At 39.2% G+C, this 27,324-nt stretch overlaps 1 long non-coding RNA gene across 3 annotated transcripts in view; it reads left to right on the plus strand.

Moving 5' to 3' along the window:
* LOC124238094 (uncharacterized) overlaps nt 1-27,324 on the plus strand; it is a 72,906-nt gene that overhangs the window by 11,282 nt on the left and 34,300 nt on the right. The window contains exon 3 of one of the 3 annotated variants that reach the window (XR_006888239.1): nt 22,732-23,909. The exons of the other annotated variants lie outside the window; for them this stretch is intronic. This is a non-coding gene — a long non-coding RNA (uncharacterized LOC124238094). Of the gene's footprint in view, nt 1-22,731; nt 23,910-27,324 lie in introns of those variants that run through there. 3 annotated transcript variants of the gene reach the window in all.

The raw sequence follows: 27,324 nt of genomic DNA on the forward strand, positions 1-27,324 counted from the left end.
ACAGTTGAGTATAAAAGGATATAAATCAGGAACGACCAGCTGGAAGAGATGTATAGGGTGAGGAACGGGGAAAGGGTACAGAGCTTCCACGCCCTCCCCAGGTGCACCAGCCTCTCAGCACCTCCACAAGTCCAGCAACCCTGAAGCTCTCCGGACCTGTCCTTTTTGGAGTTTTGTGGAGGCTTCATTTAATAGGCATGATTGATTTAAATCATTGGCCAGCACGGCATTATCTGTTTTCTGTCTACTCCTAGCACTACTCTCACTTCTGATCACGGAAAACAGAAGAGTGTTTCTTCCTAAACAGGCTCTAAGTAGGTCTAGTCCCAAAATGCCTAAGGCAGTTGTTCTCAAACTTTAGAGTGCTTTAGAACCACCTGGAAGGCTTTAACCCAGATTGATGGACTCCATCCACAGAGTTTATGATTCAGTAGGTCTGGGATAGCATCTGAAGATCATGCCGTGCTCATGGTACTGGTTCCTAGAACATACTTTGAGAACTGCTAGATCTGGCCTAGTGTTTCTTGTAGAAGATGGTTTCAGCCTAAGGTAAGGATAGAGGTAAAATACGGGTAATTAGGCATCACAGTAATAGATATGTTGTGCAAAATTTCAAAGTACTGCATATGTAGAATAATGGTTATGTAGTTACTTGAGAAATGTATTGAATGATGTTTCAGAGACAGAATTTACAGGCCAGTAATATCCAATTCCGTTTTACTTTCTGAATAGATTTATGCATTATTTTCCTGAGCCCCTTTCTGCCTCTAGTTTTTTTCTCTTGAGTTTTTTCAAATGCTGTTTTGTTGATGACATTCTTCTAAGAGCCTAGCTCCACTGAGCCTGTGAAGTTGACTCTGAATTCCTTGGTGTTAGCTTAAATCTCATCCTCTGCCACTGCCTTCACAGTCTCTTTCTGGACTGTCTCCTCTCCATTCTCATTCTGTCATCCTCTGCACTGTTAAAGACCTCTAGGAGCTGTTTCACATTCATGATGTCTCAGAGTTGGAAAGGAGCACGAATGTTGTCTAGTTCAACCACCTATTTTGTGTTTGAATTCTCACTTCAACATTCTCATACAGTACGACACATTTACTAATGGGAAACTCAATATTTCTTGAATCATAACCCATTCAGTCTTCAGAGGATATCATTAGAAAGTTCTTCATGTCAAACGTGTGTATATAATATCATTTAAAAGAAAAAGTCACTGTAATATTTAAGGTAGAAGCAGTTAAGTACCAATGGAGATAACAAAGGGCAAATGCGTTAAATAGAGCTCTTTTTTGCATTTGTGAAAACGGTAGATTCCTACCTTCAGTAGTATGTTACACCCGGATTAGGAGTCCTGTTTTGAAATTTGAGAGTAGTAGTGCTAGTCAGACTGTTGAAAATTAATTCTCATGAATATAAGTGGTTTTAACTTTAATGAAGACAGAACTGATGCCCTAAAACAGATAACTGCCTTGGATAATCGTATATAAGTGGGACTCTGATGTATGTATTAGTTATTTTGCCCTGTTACTGAGCATAGATTATATGTTACATATGGTACCATGTATACACATAATTCTGAAGGTGGATTAAAAATAGTACAAGATTGAACACTTTTAAGGCACGGAAATTAGTCTTGAAGTACACAACCCCTCATAGGATTTCTCAGTTTCCTAGTTATAGTCTGTCACTATCTTATACAAAACCCTGAAGTCTCTTGGAGAACTTCTCAAATGGTTTCAACAGATTCTCCAGATGCCTGTAGCTCCCAGTATCATTTAGACTTAGTTACCACTGATTACCTGATTACTTATGGTGAACTTCCAAAAAATCTTTAACGGTAAATCTTTTAATGTTTTCTCACCCCTTCCTCACTCGATTGAATTCTAGAAACCCTTGTCCTTTCACCTGCATGCTTACCCCAGCACTCAGTAGGCCCTGTTCAAAGTTACTTATAACTAAGGAGAATAAGAGCCTAGTAAGTGTCAGACCATCTTATTTAGAGCCCTTTAGGTATGAGAATGTCTTGCTCTCTTGCCTTTTGGCTACAACCTTAAGATCTGCCTAATCAAACCTTGATGTTCTCCATGGCAGAACGTAAGCTACCATGCTGATCCCAAGTTAGACTTCCCAGGTTTTTAGTTCTACTTATAAATAAAATCATCAGAGGGAACATTTAACTTGTAGACAGATCGAGTCAGCTAATGACTCGTAATACTATTATTTGGTTAATTCCAGGGTATGATAGAACCATTTAGAGGAGTAGAAAAATATTTATCCATACCTACGTGGCCTAGAAGAGCTATTTAGTTTCCAGAGATAGGAAATTCCTATTTATATTTTCTGTTCTTATTTTTTTTTATACTTTTACTTGCCACATGAAGAGAGGAAAAAAGTTACCCATCATTTATTTGTCCTGATGGTCGCCATCATGCAACCTCTTTAAAAGTAAGTGAAATGTGTCACAGGAGTCTTTTGAGAGCTGCACGTGTCTGTCTTCTCACTGAGTCTCTCTTAGTCCTCTTAGAGGCACTCTTGTGGCATGCGAAGTGATCCAAAGGGTACATTTGCAAATCGTTCATCTCAGCACCCTTAATGTGCTAGCTCCTTTTAGGAATAATTTAAACGCACTTTAGATTGCCCTTACCACAAAGTATTGCCCTTATTAAAGTACCCAAAATAACAAAGAGGCGGGGAGGAGATTAACAACATGTACATTTCCATCCACCCATCCAATATTACCATTAAGTGTAGTGTATATCTCAGCATATGTTTGGTAGTGTAATGTATAGTATAGTGGGACATATATCTAAGTGTATAGTGTGGTGCATAGCTAGGGTCAGCTTCATGCACACGTGACCTATATAGTTGCACAGGGTCCTGTGGTCAGAAGGGCACCATACTTGACTTAATGCTCTGCTGTCACCATCTTGAAATTCTTAATTTTTTAACAAGGGGCTCCATGTTTTTATTTTGTACTGGGCCTTGCAAATTATGTAGTCTGCCATGGATAATGCAATGTGTATTCTTCAACTCTGCCTAGCCACGATTCTCTATGAGAAATGTTCCTTCAATCTTTAAAAAAAAAACCTACATAATATTTCTATTATAAATGTAAATTAGTAATGTAAGGATACTTAGGATCATATTATTACCCTTCTGCAATCTGCTTTTTCATTTAATATACTAGGGATATTGCTCCCTGTCATTTATCTCATACTTTGTGATGGCTGAAGAATATACTCTTATAAGGGTAAACCATAGTTTATTTAATCTCCCCCTGATGGACACATACTATCTCCTGTTCTTTGCTGTGTTGGAGTGAACATCCTTGAATGTATACCTTTGTTCACTTGCCCCACTATTTCCTTAGCAGAAATTTCTAGAAGTAGAATCATGGGTCAAAGGGAATGAACATTTAAAATGAACATTAAAAATTCATTAAATACATACTACCTGATTGCTCCTCAAAAAAATTATGCTAGGTTATACTAGTTTGAGTCCTACCAATAGACCTCAGGCGCTGCTGTTGCCCCTGTGCTAACTGAACATAATAACTCAACTTCATCTCTGCCAGTCCGATAGTGCTGTGATTTTTTTTTTTTTTAAAGATTGGCACCTGAGGTAACAACTGATGCCAGTCTTCTTTCTTTTCCTTTTTTTTCTGCTTCTCCCTAAATCATCCCCCTAGTACATAGTTGTATATTTTAGTTGTGGATCCTTCTAGTCGTGGCATGTGGGACGCTGCCTCAGCGTGGGCTGACGAGTGGTGCCATGTCCGTGCCCAGGATCTGAACTGGTGAAACCCTGGGCCGCGGAAGTGGAGTGCGCCAACTTAACCACTGGGCCCCGGGCCAGCCCTCAGTGCTGTGATTTCTAATGGCCTTTGCCTGAGTTACTGGCTTGCTGGGATGTCACTGATTCTGCTAACATGGAATGGCAGTTTATTGAATCAGACATCAGTGCACCTATCAGAGTGAGGACCTTCCAGGGGCTGATTTTATACCAACCTTCCTCATCAAATATTTGAGGCATTCTAAGCCCTCAACTTTTCTTTTAAAGTAATGTTTTTGCTTTCCATGTGTAACATTCAGGGATGCTGTAAGTGCTCAAAGAGACCCTCAGAGACATTGATCTTACTATCTTTCTGCTCTTAACCACCCAACTTTTAAAAACCTTTTTTATTTTGAAACAATTTCAGATTTTCACTGAAGTTGTAAGACAATTGTACAAAGAATTCCTATATGCTCTTCACCCAAATTCCCCAAATGTTAACGTTTTGCCATGTTTGCTTTCACATCCTCTCTCTTTTCTCTAAACTCTTTTTTTTTTTAAGATTTTATTTTTTCTTTTTCTCCCCAAAGCCCCTTGGTACACAGTTGTATATTTTTAGTTGTCAGTCCTTCTAGTTGTGGCATGTAGGATGTCGCCTCAGCGTGGCTTGATGAGCAGTGCCATGTCTGCGCCCAGGATCCGAACTGGTGAAACCCCGGGCTGCTGCAGCAGAGCGCTTGAACTCAACCACTCGGCCACTGGGCCGACCCTCTAAACTCTTTGAGAATGAACTGTAGACCCCAAATGTTTTAAGTTCATTCTCTTATATAATCATGGTATAATTATTCTAAATCAGGAAAATTGATACAAACTTATCTGTAGACATTTAAATTTCATCAGTTTTCCCAATAATGTCCATTATATAAAAAGAAGCAAAAGATTTTTCTGGTCTAGGATTCAAACCAGGATCACACATTACGATTAGTTCTCATGAGTCCCCCCAACCACACACACCTTTTCTTTTGGTCATATTTTCCTAGATAAATCATAGGTTGACATAGAGTAATACTTCTTGGCAATTTGAATTTCAAAAATCTAGTCAGTTAGCTCTTTTCTGTATATATATGTTTTAAAGCAAAGTTGCTTAAAAAGGAAAACATAAGATCCATCAAGTTAAAGAAGTGACACATTCTGACTATAGATAATAGAAAATTTCAGCAGTAAATCATAAGCTGTTAAAAAAGAAAATTTCAAAAATCTTTTAAAAGTGCTCTGGATTTTTAAGAAAAAAATTTCCAGGGCCTTTCTAAAAAGATTATTTGCCACCTTTGCTAATGGTACCAGGTGTTAAGAAGTCCTATTTGATTGTATACAAATAAAATTACCTCTCATCTAAGTTCCTACAGAGCCGAGGGAGGGAATAAATGAAACAGATGTAATGAGAAATGACTCAACACTGGAGACAAGGGCATTTGTGTTCTTAGTAGAATAACGAAGCAGCTTTCCTTTCTCTTGAATCTTTTGTTAATAATGAAAATAGTGTAAAGTATACTAATTGGGTAAATTAAGCTTTAACTACGGTTAGCACATGAATAGATTCTCTGAGGCACTGAGGATTTTGGAAAGTTGTGATCAGTTGATCTGAGAGCTTCTACAACTTAAAAGTGAGTTCATAAAGAAGGTTCAGATGGTTGTTATTTTTGTTTTTTTCCCCTAAATGATCAAGTATTTCAGAGCATTTTCTTTATTGAAGTTATGATAGTTTACAACCTTGTGAAATTCAGTTGTACATTATTATTTGTCAGTCATATTATAGGTGCACCACTTCACCCTTTGTTCCCACCCCCAGCCCCTGTTCCTCTGGTAACCACTAATGTGTTCTCTGTGTCCACGTGTTTAACTTCCACATATGAGTGGAGTCATACAGAGATTGTCTTTCTCTATCTTGTTTGTTTCATTTAATATAATACCCTCAAGGTCCATCCATGTTGTGAATGGGACGATTTTATCCATTTTATGGCTGAGTAGCATTCCACTGTGTAAATGTACCACATGTTCTTTATCCACTCATCAGTTGATGGGCATTTAGGTTGCTTCCACGTCTTGGCTATTGTGAATAATGCTGCAGTGAACATAGGGGTGCATAAGTCCCTTTGAATTGCTGATTTCAAGTTCTTTGGATAGATACCCAGTAGTAGGATGGCTGGGTCATATGGTAGTTCTATTTTAATTTTTTGAGCAATCTCCATACTGTTTTCCATAGTGGCTGCACCAGTTTGCATTCCCACCAGCAGTGTATGAGGGTTCCTTTTTTCTCCACAACCTCTCCAACATTTGTTATTTTTTGTTTTGGTTATTTTAGCCATTCTAACAGATGTAAGGTGATATCTTAGTGTAGTTTTGGCTTGTATTTCCCTGATGATCAGTGGTGATGAACATCTTTTCATGTGCCTGTCGGCCATCCATATATCTTCTTTGGAGAAATGTCTGTTCATATTCCCTGCCCATTTTTTGATCGGGTTGTTTGATTTTTTGTTGTTGAGTTGTCTGAGTTCTTTATATATTATGGAGATGAACTGTTTGTCACATATGATTTGCAAATATTTTTTCCCAATTGGTGGGTTGTATTTTTGTTTCAATCCTGTTTTCCCTTTCCTTGAAGAAGCTCTTTAGTCTGATGAAGTCCCATTTTGTTATTCTATTTTTTCCCTTGTCTGAAGAGACATGGTGTTCAGATGGATGTTTTACTTATTGAAGGAACATTCAAAAAGTGATCACTGAGTGTCAAAAAATGTTTTGACCACTTTGAATGAAAACTCATTATTCTTTTACTTTTTCCCTTTTATAAGTGGGGAACTGGAGGCATGGAGAGATAGAGCAGTTCATCCAGGGTCACACCGAGCTAGTAGGTGGCTAGGGAACAAAGGATCTCAAGGAAGACCTACAGGGGCCAGAGTGGTTTAATCCCATCAACTCTCTAAACTGAGCTGTCAGTTTCACTTCAAGGTTGGGCCTCACACTGAGGAGAAGTGGCTGGAGGCACAGTTGAAATTCAGCAGGAGAGGGGGAGTGAAGAAGGAAAGAGAAGGTCCAGACTAGTGTGGGAGAGGGGAGCAGTCAGGAAACAGCATGCTGCCATGTTTTTAACAACTGAAGTTATGAAATCTGAAACAAGCTTCCTCCTTAAAGTTCAGGAAAACTAAATTCACATAAACATGAGCAACAGAAAAATCTCAGGGTCTGATGCCATATGAAGTTATTGTAAGGAACAAGAATAAGGAGTAAGATAACATCCATACAGACAGTAAAAGCATGCTAGAAAGACATACTCAAAAAACGGATCCAAAGCACCATATTATTTCAAAATGAGGTAAATACATTAAGAAAATTATATGAGCAATGAAAGAGCAAAATAAATTAAAATTCAAAAAGTGACAGAACTCAAGAAAGACTTAGAAATTGAAGCAGTGGTGCTCAGCTTTCCTGTTTAGAGCCTAGCTCAGGGTTCGTACCCTGAGGACACACGGCTGCCTCCTGAGGCTGCTACCTGCAGCTTTATTCATAAGAGTGCTGAGCTGCTTCACTTTTAAAAGTGGCTTTAAAAGACTTTTAAATAAATGTTGAGTGATTTTAGTAAAGATGATTAATTTAAATAAAATGTGAAAATTTCATTTTATAATTTTCTGGCTGCTTCAGGGTAGAATTATAATTTAAATCTCAGGCCCCATAGTTTCAATCCTGAGACTGTGGTGCCTTACTACATTAAATGTGATTTTGTGAAAAGTGAATAAAATTTTTTGGAAGCCAAAACCATAATAGTGAATTTAGTACGTGGCAGCAAATCTCAATCTATTATGGAGATGTTATACTGATGTAGAAACTCACCCAAAATTTATTAGAATAATCTTTTGTAATGTCACATTGTATTATTATAAATTGGAATTTTGCCATCATAAAGATGTAAAGTATATGTTTAAGAAAAGGATGCTGTTAGCAGAAGAATTGAATGGTAAACTTAGAACAATCATTCTCAGGGTGAGAGAGCATGTGTAATTTTAAAAATGTGTTGAATATAACTATTGTTTTCCTAATACAACCCAAAAAACTTAAGTTTGGTAAGATGTGTTCAGTTGGTGGATGAGTTGTTCTGCTGTGAGAAGGCACTGTAGTGGAGCAGAGCACAGTCTGAGATGCAGTGACATAGACCCTGGTGTGTGCGCGTGTGCGAATGTGCACACTGGGTGTGGATAGGTGTAGACTTGATATGTTCAGATCATTCGAATCATGGTGGTAGAGTTCCACACTCTAGTACATACTCAAGCCCATCCCGCCCTGGTTGAAAACTACAATATGAAATATTAAGGGTAAATGGGAAAAATATTTGGACTATGTGCAGAGTTTATGTATTCTAGTGTAGATTATCCTGGAAAACTTTCCTACCCCTTAAATTTTTTGTACAAAAACATCATGTTAAATGACTGTTGAAAAGTCTTAAAGGAAAAAGGATGGTTTTGTCAGCAAATTGTTTTTAAATTCTCCATAACTGGGTCCATTTCTTTGAACCAACATAGAAGTGAAGGAGGAAAAACATTTTTTTAACCAGATTTTGATGGACAGAGAAGTCCTAAGTTCTGATTTGGACCTCTCCAAAACAATTTTGGATCTGGACTTTGGAGCCCTAAATGGGCCCACCTCACCAAGAAAGAAACAGAGGTGACCTGGATCTCTTTGCTGCTCTTCATTAATAAGTTAATTTACTAGTACAACTGAGCCACAGATGAGCACAGATAACACTAGTCAGTTTATCTGGAGCTAATGTCCATGGTGAATTTGGACCCTGGACCCCAGGTGGGCTCTGCCTGCTTCGTTCCCTAGCGCCTGCGCCTCAGTGCCTTACACAGCCAGGACTCTCTTACCCGGCCACTGGATCCTTTCATGACTGGGCCAGATTCTATGCCTTTTTTTTTTTTTAATGCATTTTCACTGCCCATGGCACATGCATTGGAGCTTGGAAGTTAAATAAGAGATAATTTCTTTGTCTCAGCCTGTTGTATTTCTTGTGAGAAGCTTTAACAAAAAAGTTGTTGGAGCAAAACATTCGATTAAAAAGAGATTTGAGGGCTTGCCTGGTGGCACAGTGGTTGAGTTCGCCTGTTCTACTTCGGCAACCCAGGGTTCACGGGTTCGGATCCTAGGTGTGGACATGGCACCGCTTGGCAAGCCATGCTGTGGTGGGCATCCCACATATAAAGTAGAGGAAGATGGGCACGGATATTAGCTCAGGGCTAGTCTTCCTCAGCAAAAAGAGGAGGATTGACAGCAGTTAGCTCAGGGCTAATCTTCCTAAAAAAAAAAAAAAAAAAGATTTGAATTTTGAAGAGTCCAGTTTATTTTTGGTATCATGACCCTGGGAATACAGAGAATAACTTGTGCCTATTGACTGTGTGGAGGTTCTGCTTTGTTTTTACATAATGTAATCGAGGATTTTATAGTAAGAGTATCAGTAGGTTCTCTAGAACTTTGGGGAAAGCACTGACTATCTCCAAGGCAGATACAAAAAACAGCTTAAGTAGTTTTGTTAAATATAGCTAACTTTGCTTTGTGTGTTTGTGTGTGTGGTTTGTGGTTATTGTAAGATAATACATGCATGTGGTAAAAATACATAAAATCAAACAGTAGGAGGTTATCCAATGAAAACCAAAGCTTCCTCGCACATCTGCTCCCCAGTCTTCAAGTTTCCCTCTGAAAAAGGCAACAGTTCCTGAAGCTAAGGTTGATGAGCAGGTGGTGAATTAACCCTTTTGCAACTCAATCTTAGTCTACAAAGACTTAAAAAAATAGCATGTGGGGCTATAAACCTCAGCTCTGTTGGAAAGAGCCACACAGCATTGGTTTCCTGAGAGTCATCATTGGTGTTGCTTACATGTAAAGTGGATATGATGTAAGGTTAGTAAATGATTGCACAATAAAAATTAGAATGCCCTGTTGTGGGTCATTGAATAGGTACCGCTCGAGTTACACTTTAACCATGCTAAAGAAACCAAACTTTGGAAACAAGTGGTAATAAGTGAAACATTCATCAGAGATTTGAAACAATTTCGTCTTCATGTATAGTTTATGGAAAATTTCTCCTCCCTCAATGTCATAGAATTTGAGTGACTATATAAAGGAATTGTTATATTTAATAGGAGTTTCCAAAGAGGCGTATTACAAGATAAGTCCATTTTCTGTATTTATAAACCTAATTGTAAATGTTTTATCTTTGTATTCACTGCTGTTTGATTTTTTTGCCACATAAGAAATCCTTGTCTTTTCATGGTCAATACCCGCTTGTCTTTCATATCTGAATAGTACATTTCTAAAATTGTAGTGAGTGTAATCTCCCTTTACAGCTGCTTGCAGTAAGCTACAACCCTAGAGAGAACATAGAATAGGTATTTTCTGTAAATAGGTTATCTTCCAGATGTTTTGGATTGTATTTTGATAGCTCAGAACCTAATATTTTATTAGTGTGATCTGACTTATTGTCTGCCAGTGCATTTATCTTAACACTTATTTATATTGAATTCACCTGTCGTATTTCTGCATTTTTTAGAGCCCTTATTGATCTGAACTGCATTTTACAATCCACACAATAAACATTCATTTTTTTAATTAATTTTTTTTATTGAAGTAACATTCCTTTATAACATTATGTAAATTTCAGGTGTACATCATGATGTTTCCGTTTCTTTGTAGACTAGATCATATTCACCACCCAGGGACTACCATCCCATTAGCATACACGTGTGCCCTGTCACCTCTTTCGCCCTCCTCCCTCTCCCCTTCTCCTTTCGTAACCACCAATCCAATCTCTGTATCTGTCTGTCTGTTTCTTGTTGTTGTTTTTATCTTCTACTTATGAGTGATATCATATGGTAATTGACTTTCTCCGTCTGACTTCTTTCACTTAGCATAATGCCCTCAAGGTCCATCCATATTGTCACAAATGGCAAGATTTCATCTTTTATTTATTTATTTAATTTTATTAAGGTCATGATAGTTTATAACTGTGAAATTTCAGGTATACATTATTATTTATGTCACCATATATATGTGCCCCTTTACCCCTTTTCCTGAACCCCCACTCTCCTTCCCCTCTGGTAACCACTAATCTGTTCTCTTTGTCCATGTATTTGTTTATCTTCCACATATGAGTGAAATTGTGCAGTGTTTGTCTTTCTCTGTGTGGCTTATTTTGCTGAAAAACATACCCTCAAGGTCCATCCATGTTGTTGCCAATAGGACAATTTTGTCTTTTTTTATGTCTGGGTAGTATTCCATTGTGTACATATGCCACATCTTCTTTATCCATTCCTCAGTTAATGGGTTGCTTCCACTTCTTGGCTATTGTGAATAATGCTGCAGTGAACATAAGAGTGCATAAGTCTCTTTGAATTCTTGATTTCAAGTTCTTTGGATAAATACCCAGTAGTGGGATAACTGGGTCATATGGTATTTACATTTTTAATTTTTGGAGGAATCTCCATACTGTTTTCCATAGTGGCTGCATCATTTTGCATTCCCACCAGCAGTGTATGAGGGTTCCCTTTTCTCCACATCCTCTCCAACATTTGTTATTTTTTTGTCTTGGTAATTATAGCCATTCTAACAGCTGTAAGGTGATATCTCATTGTAGTTCTAATTTGCATTTCCCTGATGAGTAGTGATGTTGAACATCTTTTCATGAGCCTGTTGGCCTTCTGTATATCTTCTTTGGAAAAATGTTTGTATCCCCTGCCTGCTTTTTGATTGGGTCGTTTGTTTTTTTGTTGATGAGTTGTATGAGTTCTTAAATATTTTGGAGGTTAACCCCTTGTCAGATATATGATTTGCAAATATTTTCTCCCGTACAGTGGGTTGTCTTTTCGCTTTGTTCTTAGTTTCCCCTGCCTTGCAGAAGCTCTTTAGTCTGATGAAGTCCCATTTGTTTATTCTTTCTTTGTTTCCCTTGCCTGAGTAGACATGGTCTTCGAAAAGATGCTTCTAAGAGTGATGTCGAAGAGCGTACTGCCTATATTTCCTTCCAGGAGTTCTATGATTTCAGATCTTATATTCAAGTCTTTAATCCATTTTGAGTTCATATTGTGCATGGCAAAAGATAATGGTCTACTTTCATTCTTTTGCATGTGGCTGTCCAGTTTTCCCAACACCACTTATTAAAGAGACTTTCCTTTCTCCATTGTATGTTCTTGGCTCCTTTGTCAAAGATTAGCTGTACATGGTTGTCTGGTTTTATTCTGGGCTTTTGATTCTGGTCCCTTGATCTGTGTGTCTATTTTTGTATCAGTACCATGCTGTTTTGATTACTGTAGCTTTGTAATATGTTTTGAAGTCAGGGATTGTGATGCCTCCAGCTTTATTCTTTTTTCTCAGGATTCCTTTAGCTATCCAGGGTCTTTTGTTGTCTTATATCAGTTTTAGGATTCTTTGTTCTGTTTCTGTGAAGAATGTCATTGAGATTCCGATTGGGATTGTATTGAATATGTCGATTGCTTAGGTCATATGGACATTTTAACTACGTTTATTCTTCCAATCCATGAGCATGGAATGTCTTTCCATTTCTTTATATCTTCTCTCATTTCTTTCAATAATGTCTTATAGTTTTCAATGTATAGGTCTTTCACCTCCGTGGTGAAATTTATTCCTAGATATTTTATCCTTTTTGTTGCAATTGTAAATGGGATTGTATTCTTGAGTTCTCTTTCTGTCAGTTCATTATCAGTGTATAGAAATGCAACTGATTTTTGTAAGTTGATTTTGTACCCCGAAACTTTGGTGTAGTTGTTGATTATTTCTAATAGTTTCCTGATGGATTCTTTAGGGTTTTCTATATATAGAATCATGTCATCTGCAAAAAGCAAGAGTTTTATTTATTCCTTTCCATTTTAGATATCCTTTATTTCTATTTCTTGCCTACTTGCTCTGGCCAAAACCTCCAGTACCGTGTTGAATAGGAGTGGTGAAAGTGGGCACCCTTGTCTTGTTCCTGTTCTCAGAAGGATGGCTTTTAGTTTTTCCCCATTGAGTATGGTGTTGGCTCTGGGTTTGCCATATATGGCTTTTATTATGTTGAATTACCCTCCTTCTATACTCATTTTATTGAGAGCTTTTATCATCAATGGATGTTGGATCTTGTCAAATGTTTTCTCTGCATCTATTGAGATGGTCATCTGATTTTTATTTCTCATTTTGTTAATGTGGTGTATCACATTGATTGATTTGTGGATGTTGAACCATCCCTGTGTCCCTGGTATAAGTCCCACTTGATCATGGTCTATGATCCTTTTAATGTATTGTGTATTCAGTTTGCCAATATTTTGTTGAGGATTTTCGCTTCTATGTTCATCAGCAATATTGACTTGTAATTTTCCTTCTTTGTGTTGTCCTTGTATGGCTTTGGTATCTGGATGATGTTGGCCTCATAGAATGAGTTGGGAAGCATTCCATCTTCTTCAATTTTTTGGAATAGTTTGAGTACGATAAGTATTAAATCATCATTGAATGTTTGGTTCAATTCTCCAGAGAAACTATCTGGTCATGGACTTTTATTTTTTGGGAGAGTTTTGATTACTGTTTCAATCGCTTTTCTTGTGGTTGGTATATTCAGATTCTCTATTTCTTCTTGATTCAGTTTTGGGAGGTTGTATGAGTCTAAGAATTTATTCATTTCTTTTAAATTGTCCAATTTGTTGGCATATAGTTTTTCATAATGTTCTCTTATAATCCTTTGTATTTCTGTGGTATCCTTGGTAATTTCTCCTCTTTCATTTCCAATTTTATTTATTTGAGCCTTCTTTTGTTTTTTCTTAGTGAGTCTGTCTAAGGGTTTGTCAATTTTGTTTATCTTCTCAAAGAATCAGCTCTTAGTTTCATTGATTCTTTCTACTCTTATTTTGGTTTCTATTTCATTTGTTTCTCCTCTAGTTTTTATTGTTTTCCTCCTTCTGCTGACTTTGGGCTTTGCTTTTTCTTTTTCTAGTTCTGTTAGGTGTAGTCTAAGATTACTTATTTGAGATTTTTCTTGTTTGTTGAAGTAGGCCTGTATTCTTCTGAATTTCACTCTTAGGACTGCTTTTACTGTATCCCGTATGAGTTGGTATGATGTATTTTCATTTTCATTTGTCTCCAGATTTTTTTTTATTTCTCCTTTAATTTCTTCATTTATCTATTGGTTGTTCAGAAGCATGGTGTTTAGTCTCCACGTATTTGTGACTTTCCCAGCTTTTCTTAGGTAGTTGATTTCTAGTTTCATAGCATTATGGTCAGAAAAGATACTTGATACCATTTCAATCTTCTTAAATTTATCATGGCTTGGCCTTGTTTCCCAGCCTATGGCCTATCTTTGAGAATGTTCCATGTGTACTTGAGAAGAATATGTATTCTTCTATTTTTGAAGAGAATGTTCTGTATTTCTTTGAAGTCCATCTGGTCTAGTTTTCCATTTAATTCCATATTTCCTTGTTGACTTTCTGTGAGGATGATCTATCCCTTGATGTAAGTGGGGTGTTGAGGTCCTCCACTATTATTGTGTTACTGTCAGTTTTTCCCTTAGGTTTGTCAGTAGCTGCTTTATGTACTTTGGTGCTCCTGCGTTAGGGGCATATATATTCATAAGTGTTATGTCCTTTGGTGGAGTGTCTCTTTTATTGTTATATACCGCCCCTCTTTGTCTCTCATTGCCTTCTTCATCTTGAAGTCTACTTTGTCTGATATAAGTATTGTGACACCTGCTTTCTTTTGTTTGCCGTTTGCTTGGAGTGTTGTCCTTCATCCCTTCACTCAGGGCCTATGTTTGTCTTTACAGCTGAGATGTGTTTCCTGGAGGCTGCATTATTGTTGGGTCTTGTTTTTTAATCTGTCTCACCACTCTGTGTCTTTTGATTGGAGAATTCAATCCATTTACATTTAGAGGGATTATTGATATATGAGGGCTTAATACTGTCATTTTATCTCTTGTTTTACAGTTGTTCTGTATTTCCCTTGTTTCGCTCTCATGTATTTCTGACTGCTATTTCAGTATGATTTTCTATCATGGTTTTCTCAGTTTTCTCTTGTGTCTCTGTTCTGATTTTTGTTTAGTGGTTACTCTGAGGTTTGTGTAAAACATCTCATAGATGAGAGGCCATTTTCTGATAGCCTCTTATCTCCTTAGCCTAAGCAGGGTCCATCCCTATCCTCTTCTCTGTCTAAGTTATTGTTATCACAACTTATTCTGTTTTGTGTTGTGAGTTTGTGATTAAAATGGAGTGATTATAGCTTTTTTGATGCTTTCTTTCACTTTATCTTTAATGTTATAATTGTTTGCTAACCTGTCCTGGTAGAGAGCTGCAGTTTTCTGATTTTGTCTATCTCCTTGCTCAAGGCTTTGTAAACACTTCTTTTCAGGTATGAGGGCCTTCTTGATCATTTCTTGTATGGGGTTCTTGTGGTGATGGGCTCCCTGAGCTTTTGTTTATCTGGGAAAGTTTTTATTTCTCCATCGTATCTTAAGGATAGTTTCACTGGATAGAGTATTCTTGACTAAAGTTTGTGTGTTTCAGTGTTTTGAATATATCATTCCACTCTCTCCTACCCTGTGAGGTTTCTGCTGAGAAATCCACTGAAAGCCTGCTACAGGTTCCTTTGTAGATAATTTTCTTCTGCCTTGCTGCCCTTAATATTTTTTCCTTTTCGTTGACTTTTGCAGTTTTACTAATGTATGCCTTGGGAGGGTCTTTTAGCATTGATGAAATTAGAAGTTCTGTTGGCTTCATTTACATGTAATCCAGCTCCTTCCCATGGTTTGGGAAGTTCTCAGCTATTATTTCTTTGAACAAGCTCTCTGCTCCTTTCTCCCTCTTTTCTCCCTCTGGAATACTTAAAATCTGTATGTTGCATTTCCTAATTGAGTAGGATATTTCTTGGAGAATTTCTTCATTTCCTTTTTTTTTCCCGAGGAAGATTAGCCCTGAGCTAACTACTGCCAGTCTTCCTCTTTTTGCTGAGGAAGCCCGGCCCTGAGCTAACATCTATGCCCATCTTCCTCCACTCTTTATGTGGGACGCCTACTACAGCATGGCATGCTAAGCGGTGCCATGTCCGCACCCGGGATCTGAACTGGCGAACCCCGGGCTGCTGAGAAGCAGAACGTGTGCACCCAACCACTGTGCCACTGGGCCAGCCCCTCTTCATTTCTTTTTAGTCTTAGTTCTCTCTCCTCCACCTGAAGCATTTCTAAATTTGTCCTCTAAATTACTAATTCTGTCCTCCATGATGTCAGCTCTATTTTTTAAGGAGTCTAGATTGTCTTTTATCTCATTCATTTTGTTCTTCATCTAGCATTTCTGTTTGGTTTTCTTTTAGAGTTTCGATCTCTTTTGTGAAGAATTCCCTCTGCTCATTAGTTTTATTCCCGAGTTCGTCGAGCTGTCCTGTGTTTTCTCATAACTCATTGAGTTTCTGTGTGAAAACTGTTTGAATTCTCTTTCATTTAGATTGTAAATTTCTGTGACTTCAGGATTTGTCTCTGGACACTTGTCATTTTCCTTTTGGTCTGAAATGTTAATGTATTTCTTCATGCTTTTTGATGGGGTGGACCTTTGACAGCACATAGTGATAGTATCTGGTTGCAGATTCCACTTGCCACCACTGGATGGGGGGCAGGAACTATCTTTTCTGAGCCTGCTGTGTCCACTGGCGGTTCCATTGGAAGCTGTGCCTACAGGGTTCCTCTGCGTTTGCCCACTGGTCCCTGCTGCTTCACACATGCAGGCACAGGCACTCTGGCACGGATCCCCTGCTCTGGCTGATTGGCCGAGCTGGTGTGCCAGGCGGGATGAGGGGGACAGGGCACTCTTTTCCTCACCCATGCTCCTGCTCTGCACTCATTGGTGGCCCACGTGAGCTGCTTGGCTTGGTGTGGGGGTCCCACAGAGATTGAGCCACCTTGGTGTGGAGCATTCCTGTGGGCTGAGAAGCAACTGTGAGAGTGAAGCCATTCCCGCAGAGGGCTGCTTTTTCCCCCGTCTCCTCAGTCATGCGCCAGCCACTGAATGAAGTCCCTCACCCTAGATTGCTGCCGCTGAGGAGGGAGGAGGTCCACTTACCGCTTTCCACTGCTTCCTGGGGATCTAGCACCCCCACCTTCAGACATATGGCTGTGTGGATCTCTCTGACACCTATTGTGCTGTGTGGATGTTCTCTGTTGGTTAATGAATGTCCTTTTTGTTGTATCTTCGTGGGGACAGGGTACAGGGACAGCTCCCTCTGCCATGATGCTGTTGTTACTCCAATCTTCATCATTTTTTTTTTTTATAGCTGAGTAGTATTCCATTGTGTATATACACCACATCTTCTTTATCCATTCATCCTTTGATGGGCACCTAGGTTGTTTCTAAGTCTTGGCTATTGTGAATAATGCTGCAATGAACATGGGGTGCATATATCTTTACACATTTGTGTTTTCATGTTCTTTGGATAAATACCCATTGGTTGAATAGCTGGATCATATGGTAATTCTGTTCTTAACTTTTTGAGGCATGTCTATACTGTTTTCCACAGTGGCTACACCAGTTTGCATTCCCACCAGCAGTGTATGAGGGTTCCGTTTTCTCCATATCCTCTCCAACACATTATTTCTTGTCTTGTTAATTATAGTCTTTCTGATGGGAATGAGGTTATAGCTCATTGTAGTTTTTTTTTAAATAAAGATTTTATTTTTCCTTCTTCTCCCAAAGCCCCCCAGTACATAGCAGTATACTTTTTTTGGTTGTGGGTCCTTCTAGTTGTGGCATGTAGGATGCTGCCTCAGCATGGCTTGATGAGCAGTGCTAGATCCATTCCCAGGATCTGAACCCTGGGCTGCCGAGGCAGAGTGCATGAACTTAACCACTCAGCCAGGTCCTCATTGTAGTTTTGATTTGCATTTCCCTGATGATTAGTGATGTTGAACATCTTTTCATGTGCCTGTTGGACATTTGTTTATCTCCTTTGGGAAAATGTCTGTTTAGTTCTTTTGCCCATTTTTTTAATTAGATTGTTTGTTTCTTTGTTGTTGAGATGTTTGAGTTCTTTGTATATTTTGGATATTAACCTGTTATCAGATATATGGTTTGCAGATATCTTCTCCCAGTTGTTAGGTTGTCTATTCATTTTGTTGATGTTTTCTTTTGCTGTGCACAAGGCTTTTAGTTTGATGTAGTCCCATTTGTTTATTTTTTCTTTTGTTTCTCTAGTCTGGCAAGATGTGTTATTTGAAAAGATGCTGCTAAGACTGATGTCAAAGAGCATACTGCCTATTAAACATTCATGTCTTTATCCAGCAAGCATTCATTGAATATCCACTATGGCTCAAAGTTGGATAAGACACAGTGCTGTTTCTAGCAGCCTTGCAATGTTTGATTTGAGAGGTCAGCCAACATGGAAAAGCAAAACACACTTGGACAAATCAATTTTATGAAATGTTAATACAGAAGTATTCACAATCTGGACACCACCTTCGTAGTGTAACACAATAATAATATTGGCAGAATAAGCTTTATTCTTGCTTAGAGAAACAGTCGCCTGCTATCCTCAGGTAATTGGATGAGAACTCAGAAATGTTCATCTGTTATATTCAGAAAAGAATGTTTGGTCACTCGTAATTTTTATTTGTGTTCTACAAACTCTGAAAGATTTATTTGGTCCTAGTTCCAAAGGTTTCACTTTCTGGTAGCTACCACATCAGCAAGGGTAATATTAGTTAACTTGGGGTGCTTGGTTTGCCTAGTACTAACTTGCTAGAGTTCGTTATGGGGAATATTGTTACACTAAGATAGTGTCATTAGCATTTCCATTCAGAAATAAATTGAAGAAAAAGTCCAAAAGTTGCTCTGTAACATTGTGGTCTGCTTCTGTAGCATATATATTCTATCTCCCAACTCTTAAGGGATATTTTATATTGAAAAGCAAAAGTCATGAGGTTCAGTTATTACCTAGTCACTACAATCTCCTTATTATTGTTGTTGTTACTGTAGGCAAGAGCAAGGAGCATCTTACATCTTTTAACTGAAGCCTTTTGAACTTCTCCCCAAATCTATTTCTATCTAGTTCTTCTTTTTATTAGTAAATGGTAACTCTGTCCACCCAGTTACTCTTGCCAGAAACCTGGTGGTTGTGCTTGGAAATTCCATCTCCCTGTACTTCATGTCCAATAAGTGGCCTTTCTACCTTCAACATATTTGTTGAATTTGTTCACTTCTCTCCATCTCCATTGTCATTTCCCTGGTCCTAGCCACCACTGTATCTCTCTAGACAACTGTGAAAACTTTCACACTGGCTGCTTCATGTCCACACTTGCTGCTTCTCCAAGCCATTCCACTCCTCAATAGGTATGAGACTGATGGTTTAAAGGGAGATCACATGATGTCATTTGTCTTAGTCTGTTTGGACTGCTGTAACAAAATACCACAGGCTAGGTGTCTTATAAATAACAGAAATTTATTGCTAACAGTTCTGGAGGCTGGGAAGTCCAAGATCAAGGTGCCAACAGATTCAGTGTCTGGTGAGAGTCCTCTTCCTTGTTCATAGCTGGTGCCTTCTCCCTGTGTCCTCACGTGATTGAAGGACTAGGGATCTCCGGAGCCTCTTTTATAAGAGCACTAATTCCATACGTGAGGGCTCTGCCCTCATGACCTCCTCACCTCCCAAGGGCCCTACTCTCTTAATATCATCATCTGTGGGGGTTAGGATTCAACATATGAATTTGATGGGGAGAGAAACATTCAGACTATTGCAGTCATTTCTCTGCTTAAAATCTTTCAGTGGCTTCTCACTGCTCTTATGTTAAAATGTAAAAATCCTTAACGTGGTCTGTCAGGTCCTACATGATTGCTACTGTCATTTTGAGCTCTTCGTCTCCATGCCCCAGCCATATTGGCTTCCCTCCTCTTTCAGTGCACCTCAAACTCCTTCCCGTCTCAGAGCCTTCCCAAGTGTTGTTTCCTCTGCTGCCCTGTCCTTTCTCCATCTCCTGGTGGGGAAACCTATTCTTCAGGTCATAGCTTGAACGTTACTTTTCCCTCAATCCTGATCCTGCAGGCTAGACTGGATTCCCTTGTTATATTTTTCTCAAAGCATTCTATTCTTGTCCTTCTCATCAGTGATAATTATATGGTTATTTGTGTAATTATTCATTCAATGTCCATATTTCCCACTATTATAGCTCCATGAGTCCAGAGACCTAACCTGTTTTTGTTCATATTGTATTCCATGCACCTAGAGCATCTCTTAGCACAATAAGTTATCTCATAAGCATTAATGGTCACTAAAATCTTGAAGGAGTCACAGTTTTTATCATTTATATTTGTGTCATTTTATGGGAGAAATCACATGCGTAGTGGAATATACAGATTTGGGGGCATGCCCATACTAAGACTGACTCTTTCATCAATGTTGGCTTTTGATGGAGCTATGAGGGGCTTGCAAGACTAGAATGGGTTCTCCTGTCTGAGTCCATTTAAGCAAAATCCCCAGGAAATCTTATGCCCCATTTATTGAAAGTTTTCATCATAGCATATTGCAGTTTTTCTTTCTTTTCCAGATATTATGCTATCCTAACGTTATTCATTAATATTGCTTAATGAGTCAAAGAGAAAACTCTTACTCTTAATTTAATAAATTATTCCTTTCAGAATCTTTCCACTTTAAAGTTCTGTAAAGGAGGAACAAAGGGCCTTTACCTCAAGGTATTTAAGTCCTCTTCCATCAGATAGAACTGATTCTCAGTCACAGAGGCTACAGTGTTCCTCAAGGATTATCCAGACTTGTGGTCCACTTCTTTCTCATTGATGTGGAAGAGCCTTGTTATGAATATCTCTTAAATTTTGGTAGTAAGTATGTGAGTGTTTGTTATATTTGAAGTATGTTTTAAATATTTCATAATTAAAAAATTTGAGAAAAAGTCACACAACTTGTTTTCTGATCTCCTTCTATTAATACAGGGTTCCTCAATCTTTGGCACTACTGACCTTTTGGGCAGATAATCCTTAGTTGTTGAGGGCTGTCCTGTACATTGTAGGATCCTTGGCCTCTACCCACTAGATGCTACCATCTTATGTTCTGTCATTTCTGTTCTCACAGTTGTTAACGTATTTTGGGCCCTCATTACCTCTCCACCTAGACTCCACATCACTCCCTGAACTAGCCCATTTATCCAATATCCGACCTTGTTAATATGTCTTCCATGTTACCATAGGAAGACTAATACTTATAATTTATTTAGCCTCTACTATGTGCTATGCAAGTGTTGAGTGTCAACTTATTTGTCAACTCTTATCTGACATGATGAAATTAAGAAACAAAGATGTTAAACGACTTGCCCCAAATGATACTGCTAGTGAGTACAAGACAGGATTCAAATTTAGGTCTGCTTAACTTCAAAGCCTGTGGGTGATCTCTATGTTATCACACTGCCTAAATGATGATTTCCTTAAATCTGAGTGGAACTTGTTCCTTCCTTTTCACATTTTCAGTGGCTTCCCAGCACATTCCCTGGGTAAAATGATCTGTCCATTCCTTTCAGCATGCTGCTCCCATAAGTGTTTCCATGCACAATGTATTCTTATCTCACTGGATGGTGACCGTTTTTCCAGACTTGCCATGCCTTTGCCCATGCTGTTTCCTCAACCTGAAATGCAATTTCCATCTCTTTTTCTTCTCTAAAATTCTAATCACCTTTCAAAACCTAGCTCAACTGTGTTTTTTTCAGTGAAACCTTTCCTGATATACCCAGGATGAATTGTTTCTCCTTCACTCTCATAGCACAATACTTGTTGCATATAGCTTTCACCTCATTCTGTTTTATTGGGTACTTTTCTACGTTTCTGTCTGTAAGTAGCTGGAAGGCAGGGATCACTTCTTATTTACATTCTGCCGCATTCAAAAAAGATTGAGACAACTAGAGGCTTCCTCTTTTAGTTCTGTATTTCCTAGAACACATCACATAGGAGTTTTTAGAAAACATATACACACTACTACTCAATAAAAATTGGTTGAATACCTAGATAAATGAATGAGCGAGTACATGACAAAATATGTATGATTCATTTTTTCCTGACTATGTGCATTATTGAAAGTTTGGAAAATACAGGGAAAAACTAAATAATTCATATTCTTACCACATAGGTTTTGGAAAATAACCCTCTGATTAGCTGATATCAAGAAATGGCTTAGAATATTACCAAAGGTGTCATTTGGTATAGAGTGGACCTAATGGCCAGAAGGCCAGAGGCACAGATCTCTGTTCCCTCAGAGGAGGGCACTTGTATCAGGAAAGGCTGGACGCATCGAGGGACTGTACGAGTATTTTTATGTCTAGGTATAAATTTGAAAGCTACAAAGGGATATGTAGTGAAACGTAGATTGCCCTCCTCTCTTGTCTTTCAGCCACCTAGTTCTCCTTCCTAGAGGCAATTATTGTTACCAATTAGTTTTACAGATTTTAAAAGATGATTATTCCAAATAATAATAATTCCAAATAATATTTATTTGCAAACATAATTTTTATACATTACTCTTATGTTTTGGACAAAAGCTGCTATTAAAAGTCTAATATCTGAATGATAACCCTGATTTAGCTAGAAGAATTACCAGTAAATTGATTTTGTGAACTAGCAATTCTTTTCAAGCACAGGTGAATGAGTAGTGTTGAGGTTGCCGTAATCATGCTATATTTGTCGATTGTGGTAGTTTTTGCTTCTTCGTGGCTTACAGTAGGGCTTCTGGAGAAAAAGCACATAACCACGTAATTTGACACCTTCAAAACTATCCATAAGTCATTTCTTTGTTTTCCAAATCAGCTCTCTCCCTGTGTGTGGCCACTTTAAACCTTTTGAATTCCTCAACTTTCTGACTCTGCCAGTTTCTTCCTCACTCTTAGCAGATGACCTTGCCTTCTCTTCGCAGGGAAAAAGACATCATCATCAAGCTGTTTTCATCTAACAAGCTTCTTTCTGCTAAGCAGATGTACATGTGTGAGTTTTAGAAGGACCATCTCATGGTATTTTGTATGGAAGGAGATGTTCTCGGGTGTGGATTTATGTCGATTCATGGTCAGAGCTAAGTCAGATCATTAAGAAAACAAGATTGAAAGACTGCGACAAGGAAATATGGGGAAAGAAGTGCACGGATGGACATCTATAGATTGTGCCCAGAGTGTGAGAATAACTGTGTCTCGTGAGGAAGCTTGACAAGGACTTCTGCAGAGGAGATTCTCAATAATTAGGTGGACAAAATGGCCTTTCCCCAGGGGTCTACGTGTTTGTTCAGTAGGCTCATTTAAAAAGTCTCCATAGTGGCCGAGAAGGATATTATACATAAGTTGAGCATCAACTTCCCGCGCTGGGGCTGACTCACAACTGCACCTTCTGTGTGCCGAACATACCTGCGGCCCTGACCCAGCCCGCAGCCCTGGAGCAGCAGCCAGCATCTAGTGGCAGACTGGCTACATAAGCTTCTTTCCCTCATGGAGAAGGCAGCACTTTTTCCTCATTGTAAATATATATTTACTGTGGATAGAGGTTTACTTTCCCTGCATGCTGAATTTTTACCTGCATCATTATCTGTAGTTCTACTAATTGCCTAATTCATTTGTAATGGTATCCCATTAGCCATTGCTTCTGACCAGAGAATTTGTCTATCAGTGAATGAAGTTAAAGCGCTGAGCTGATGCTGTTGATGAGCTTCACTCGTCTTACCATGTATCCCATCACCCAGAAGTGGATGGGCTTTTAGAAAGGTAGATGGCCCTTTGGAGACCTAGTTAAGGTACCAGCTGGGAAACAACACTTTGTGAGGTTGTAATGCCATCAGTTAGGATGAAGTAAATGCATATCTTCCATGGTCACAATATATGGTTTCAGAAACCAGTGGATGCGAAATAGGAGTGACACCTCCCACTGATAAACCTAATGACCCACTCCCCAAATTTTTGCTGCTTGTGCCTGTGACTTTTAACTCTGCTGGTCTCACAATCTTATTATCCAGGGAGGAACGAGTCCATCGGGAGACACCAAGTAGTTACATGGAACAGGAGATTGAGACTGACACCTGGTCTTTTTGGATTTCTCATGCCTTATGTACAAGGGTGGCGAGGGCAGGGAGTGGGGTGGGGGGTGGGTGCAATTACATGTATTGGCTGAGGTGCTTGGTTTTGATTTTAAAGGGTAAATAGGATTTCTTCCATACAAACAAAGGCAAGGAGCAGTGTGTTCAGAACCTAGAGCATCTTTTGCCTCCTACCACCGCTATGCCCAGTGGTAAAGCCAATGGAAAACCTCAGGAGTCTTTATGTCAGAGTCAAAAAGGCTCAGACCTTTTAGGGAGGAAGATTTGGGTCGTCTCATGAGGTAAGTGATTCCAATCATTTAAGCTTCTGGCTTAGAGCAAAGGGAGCATAGGATAAGTAGTAGCAGAAGAAAATTATAAATGCCAGGTACAGCCTCATGGCCTAGAGTAGCTATCATTATCTTCTTCTTTGCTCTGGTTTATTTTTTTACCTTTCCCTTTTTATTTGTGGTTAAATTCACAATTTTGTCCACAGATTTCAGAATATCAGTACTGAGTTGTGACTTAACCAGAGGAGGAAAAAACATTAGCCAAAGATAAATGAAGTTATTGATGAAATTCTATGTCTTGAAGGGAGAGAATGAATGTAACTTCTTTTGTACAAGAAATAATTGCATTATTAGAGACAGGAACATGTTGTTGCAATCTGTGGTTTGTAATTTTGAGTGTGGGGAGAAGGATGAATGGATGCTGAGTAGTGAGAGGGATGAACAGTGACAGATATTACTGATTGGCTTCTTCCATACCTTTTCAATCCATTGTAGCATGCCTTCCTGGGCTTTAGAAGCTGGAAAGCTAAAGACTATATTTCCAAGACTCGTTTGAAGTGTAGCAAGCTTGCTCATGCTTTCTGCCAGGCAGATGCACCCCTGCCAGACTTGCCAGGCAGAATGAGCATTGCGAGGCAGAATGAGCATTGCGAGGCAGACGCCACACAGTGCTTCTGGCAAGGATAAATGGACAGGTTTATGTACTTTTCTGCTGCAGCTGTTGTAGGGGTTGGAGTGACCAGATCCTGGATTTATGAGTATCAAGCAGCAGATACTGGCAACAAGGATGTATCTGCTACATAGTTCCCATGATGCGGTTGGGGCTTTCTCCTGGCTGTGTTGTCCATGTGCAACAAGCAAGCTTGGTTCCTGGTGTTCCCAGACATCCTGTAAACTAACCAATACTCTGTAATAAATCCCTTTCTGTTTAAACTAGTGAGAGTGTACTCTGTTGTCTAAAATTAGTACTTTAACTATATATCTCTAAACTAGTCAATGGGAAGGGGAATAGGACTCTCTGATTTGGGAGTGGGGGTGGATGTTTGAGAATCAGATACAATAACCCCCTCACCTCCCATTCAGTCCTCAACCACTGAAATTTGGCATCTACCTTCTCTGCTACTGCTTTTGTTAAGATCGCCAAGACTTCCCTGATGGAACCTCCTGGCAGCATTTGACCCTCTTGCCCACTTAACACTTTTAGCAAAATCTCACTTCCTTTAGCTTCTGTATATACAATCTTCTGGTTTCCCACTTTTTTCACTGTTTCCTCTCAGTATTCTTTCAGGGACCTTCTGTCTCTGCTGATGATCATTTAAAGATGAGTATTCCTCAGCGTTCTATACGAAATCTGCTTCTTTCCTCGCTCTGCATATTGTTCAGCGATGATTTTAGATTTTCTCCACTCCCATGGCTTTAATTATTGTTGTTGGTGCTGTTAAGTCGATTTTGACTGCTGGCGACCCTATGTACAGCAGAGCAGAACAGAACTCTGCCCAGTCTCTCTGCGCCGTCCTCTCACCTGCTGGTGCCGTGTCAGACAGTGCTCCACTGCTGTTCATTGGGTTTCCATGGCCGATTTTTTGGAAATGGGTGGCCAGGTCCTTCTTCCTTGTCTGTCTAGTCTAGAAGCTCTGCTGAAACCTGTCCACCACTGGTGACTCTGCCGGTATTTGAAATCCCAGTGGCAGAGCTTTCAGCATCACAGCGACGCGCAGCCACCACAGTATGACAACCGACAGAGGGGTGGTGAGGTTCCCTAGTTGGGAAACGAACTCAGGTGGCCCAGTGATAGCACCAGATCTTAACCACTGACCACCAGGCCTGGCTTTAATTAATTCCTATATAATGCTGACTTCCAAATTTATTTCTTCAGGACAGTTCTCTCTCCTAAACACCAGCTACATTCTGAATATCTCTGCTTCCGTGGCTCCTAAGGACTTTAAACACAGGATAGACAAAACAGAACTCATTAGTTTCCTCCTCTTACCTCATCACAATCCCTCAAACTAGCAAACTGCTTCTCAGTTATGGGCCCATTCCTGGTAAGTGGCATTCCTGTCAACAAGATTGTTCAAGCCAGAAGCTGGGTGCCACACTTCACTCGTTGCTCTCCTCTTCCTAGCCAACCAGTCTCCCAGTCTTCCCATTTCTACTTCCCAAATATCGCTCAGTTCATCTCTACTGCCTTAGTTTTAGATACCATCAATTCCAACCTAGTTTACTGCAACAGCCTCTAACCAGTCTCTTCCTCCAATCTTACCTCCTTCTAGTACATTCCTCAAATTGAAGACAGACTGATACATCCAGAACACAGGCGAAGTCATGCTCTTTGCCTGTCCATAGAATAACATCTTAACCCCCTTCACAGGGCTTGCAGAGTCTTCCATGGGCCGACTTCTCTAGCATCATTTAGTGCACTCCTTGTTTCCTCTCCAGCACACGTTATGTCCAGCCATACTAAACTTCTCTCAGGTGCTAGAATATGCCATGCTCTCTTTGGCCTGTGGAACAGCATGCTATTTCTGCTCTAAAGGAACTGATATCAACTTAGATATTATTTTCTTCAGCAAGTCTTCCCCTTCTGGCTTGTTGCCCCTGCTTTTTTCTCCAACAGCAGGGAAATGCCTTCTACTTCCCCATATTAATACATTTGCAACCTGCACTTGTAACTCTTGATTACTTTTCTGTCCTTCCTGGATACACCTAGCCCTGTCTAGGCAACAGCTATGTCTATTTTGTTCATTATCAGTGGCCCCGTCACCTAGCAGAGTACCTGGCAGTTAAATTTTGTGAAATGGGTAAACAGTTGACACAGTTAATAAGGTAGTATATGATAGGGGAGTAATAAACAATTAATCATTCATTAGTTTACTGCCTTGTGACCATCATTGTCAAAGATTTAGCTAAAATGAAAAAGAGTTGCGTAAGTCTACATCATGGTCAAGCCTCTTTTCCTACATCAGTGATACCAGCATTGTGTTTCTCTAGACTCTTACAAACTTCAAAAACATGTTTTATTGAGATACAACTTGCAATAAAATGTATAATTCTTAAGTCTAAAGCGTGACTGATCTTTTACGTACGCACACACGTGTGTGATCGCTACTCGGATCAATGTGTAGAACACTTCCAGCGCCCAGAAGGCTCCCTCAGCCCGCCT

This window comes from Equus quagga, chromosome 4, assembly GCF_021613505.1.
Source record: "Equus quagga isolate Etosha38 chromosome 4, UCLA_HA_Equagga_1.0, whole genome shotgun sequence".
Classification (NCBI taxonomy): domain Eukaryota; kingdom Metazoa; phylum Chordata; class Mammalia; order Perissodactyla; family Equidae; genus Equus; species Equus quagga.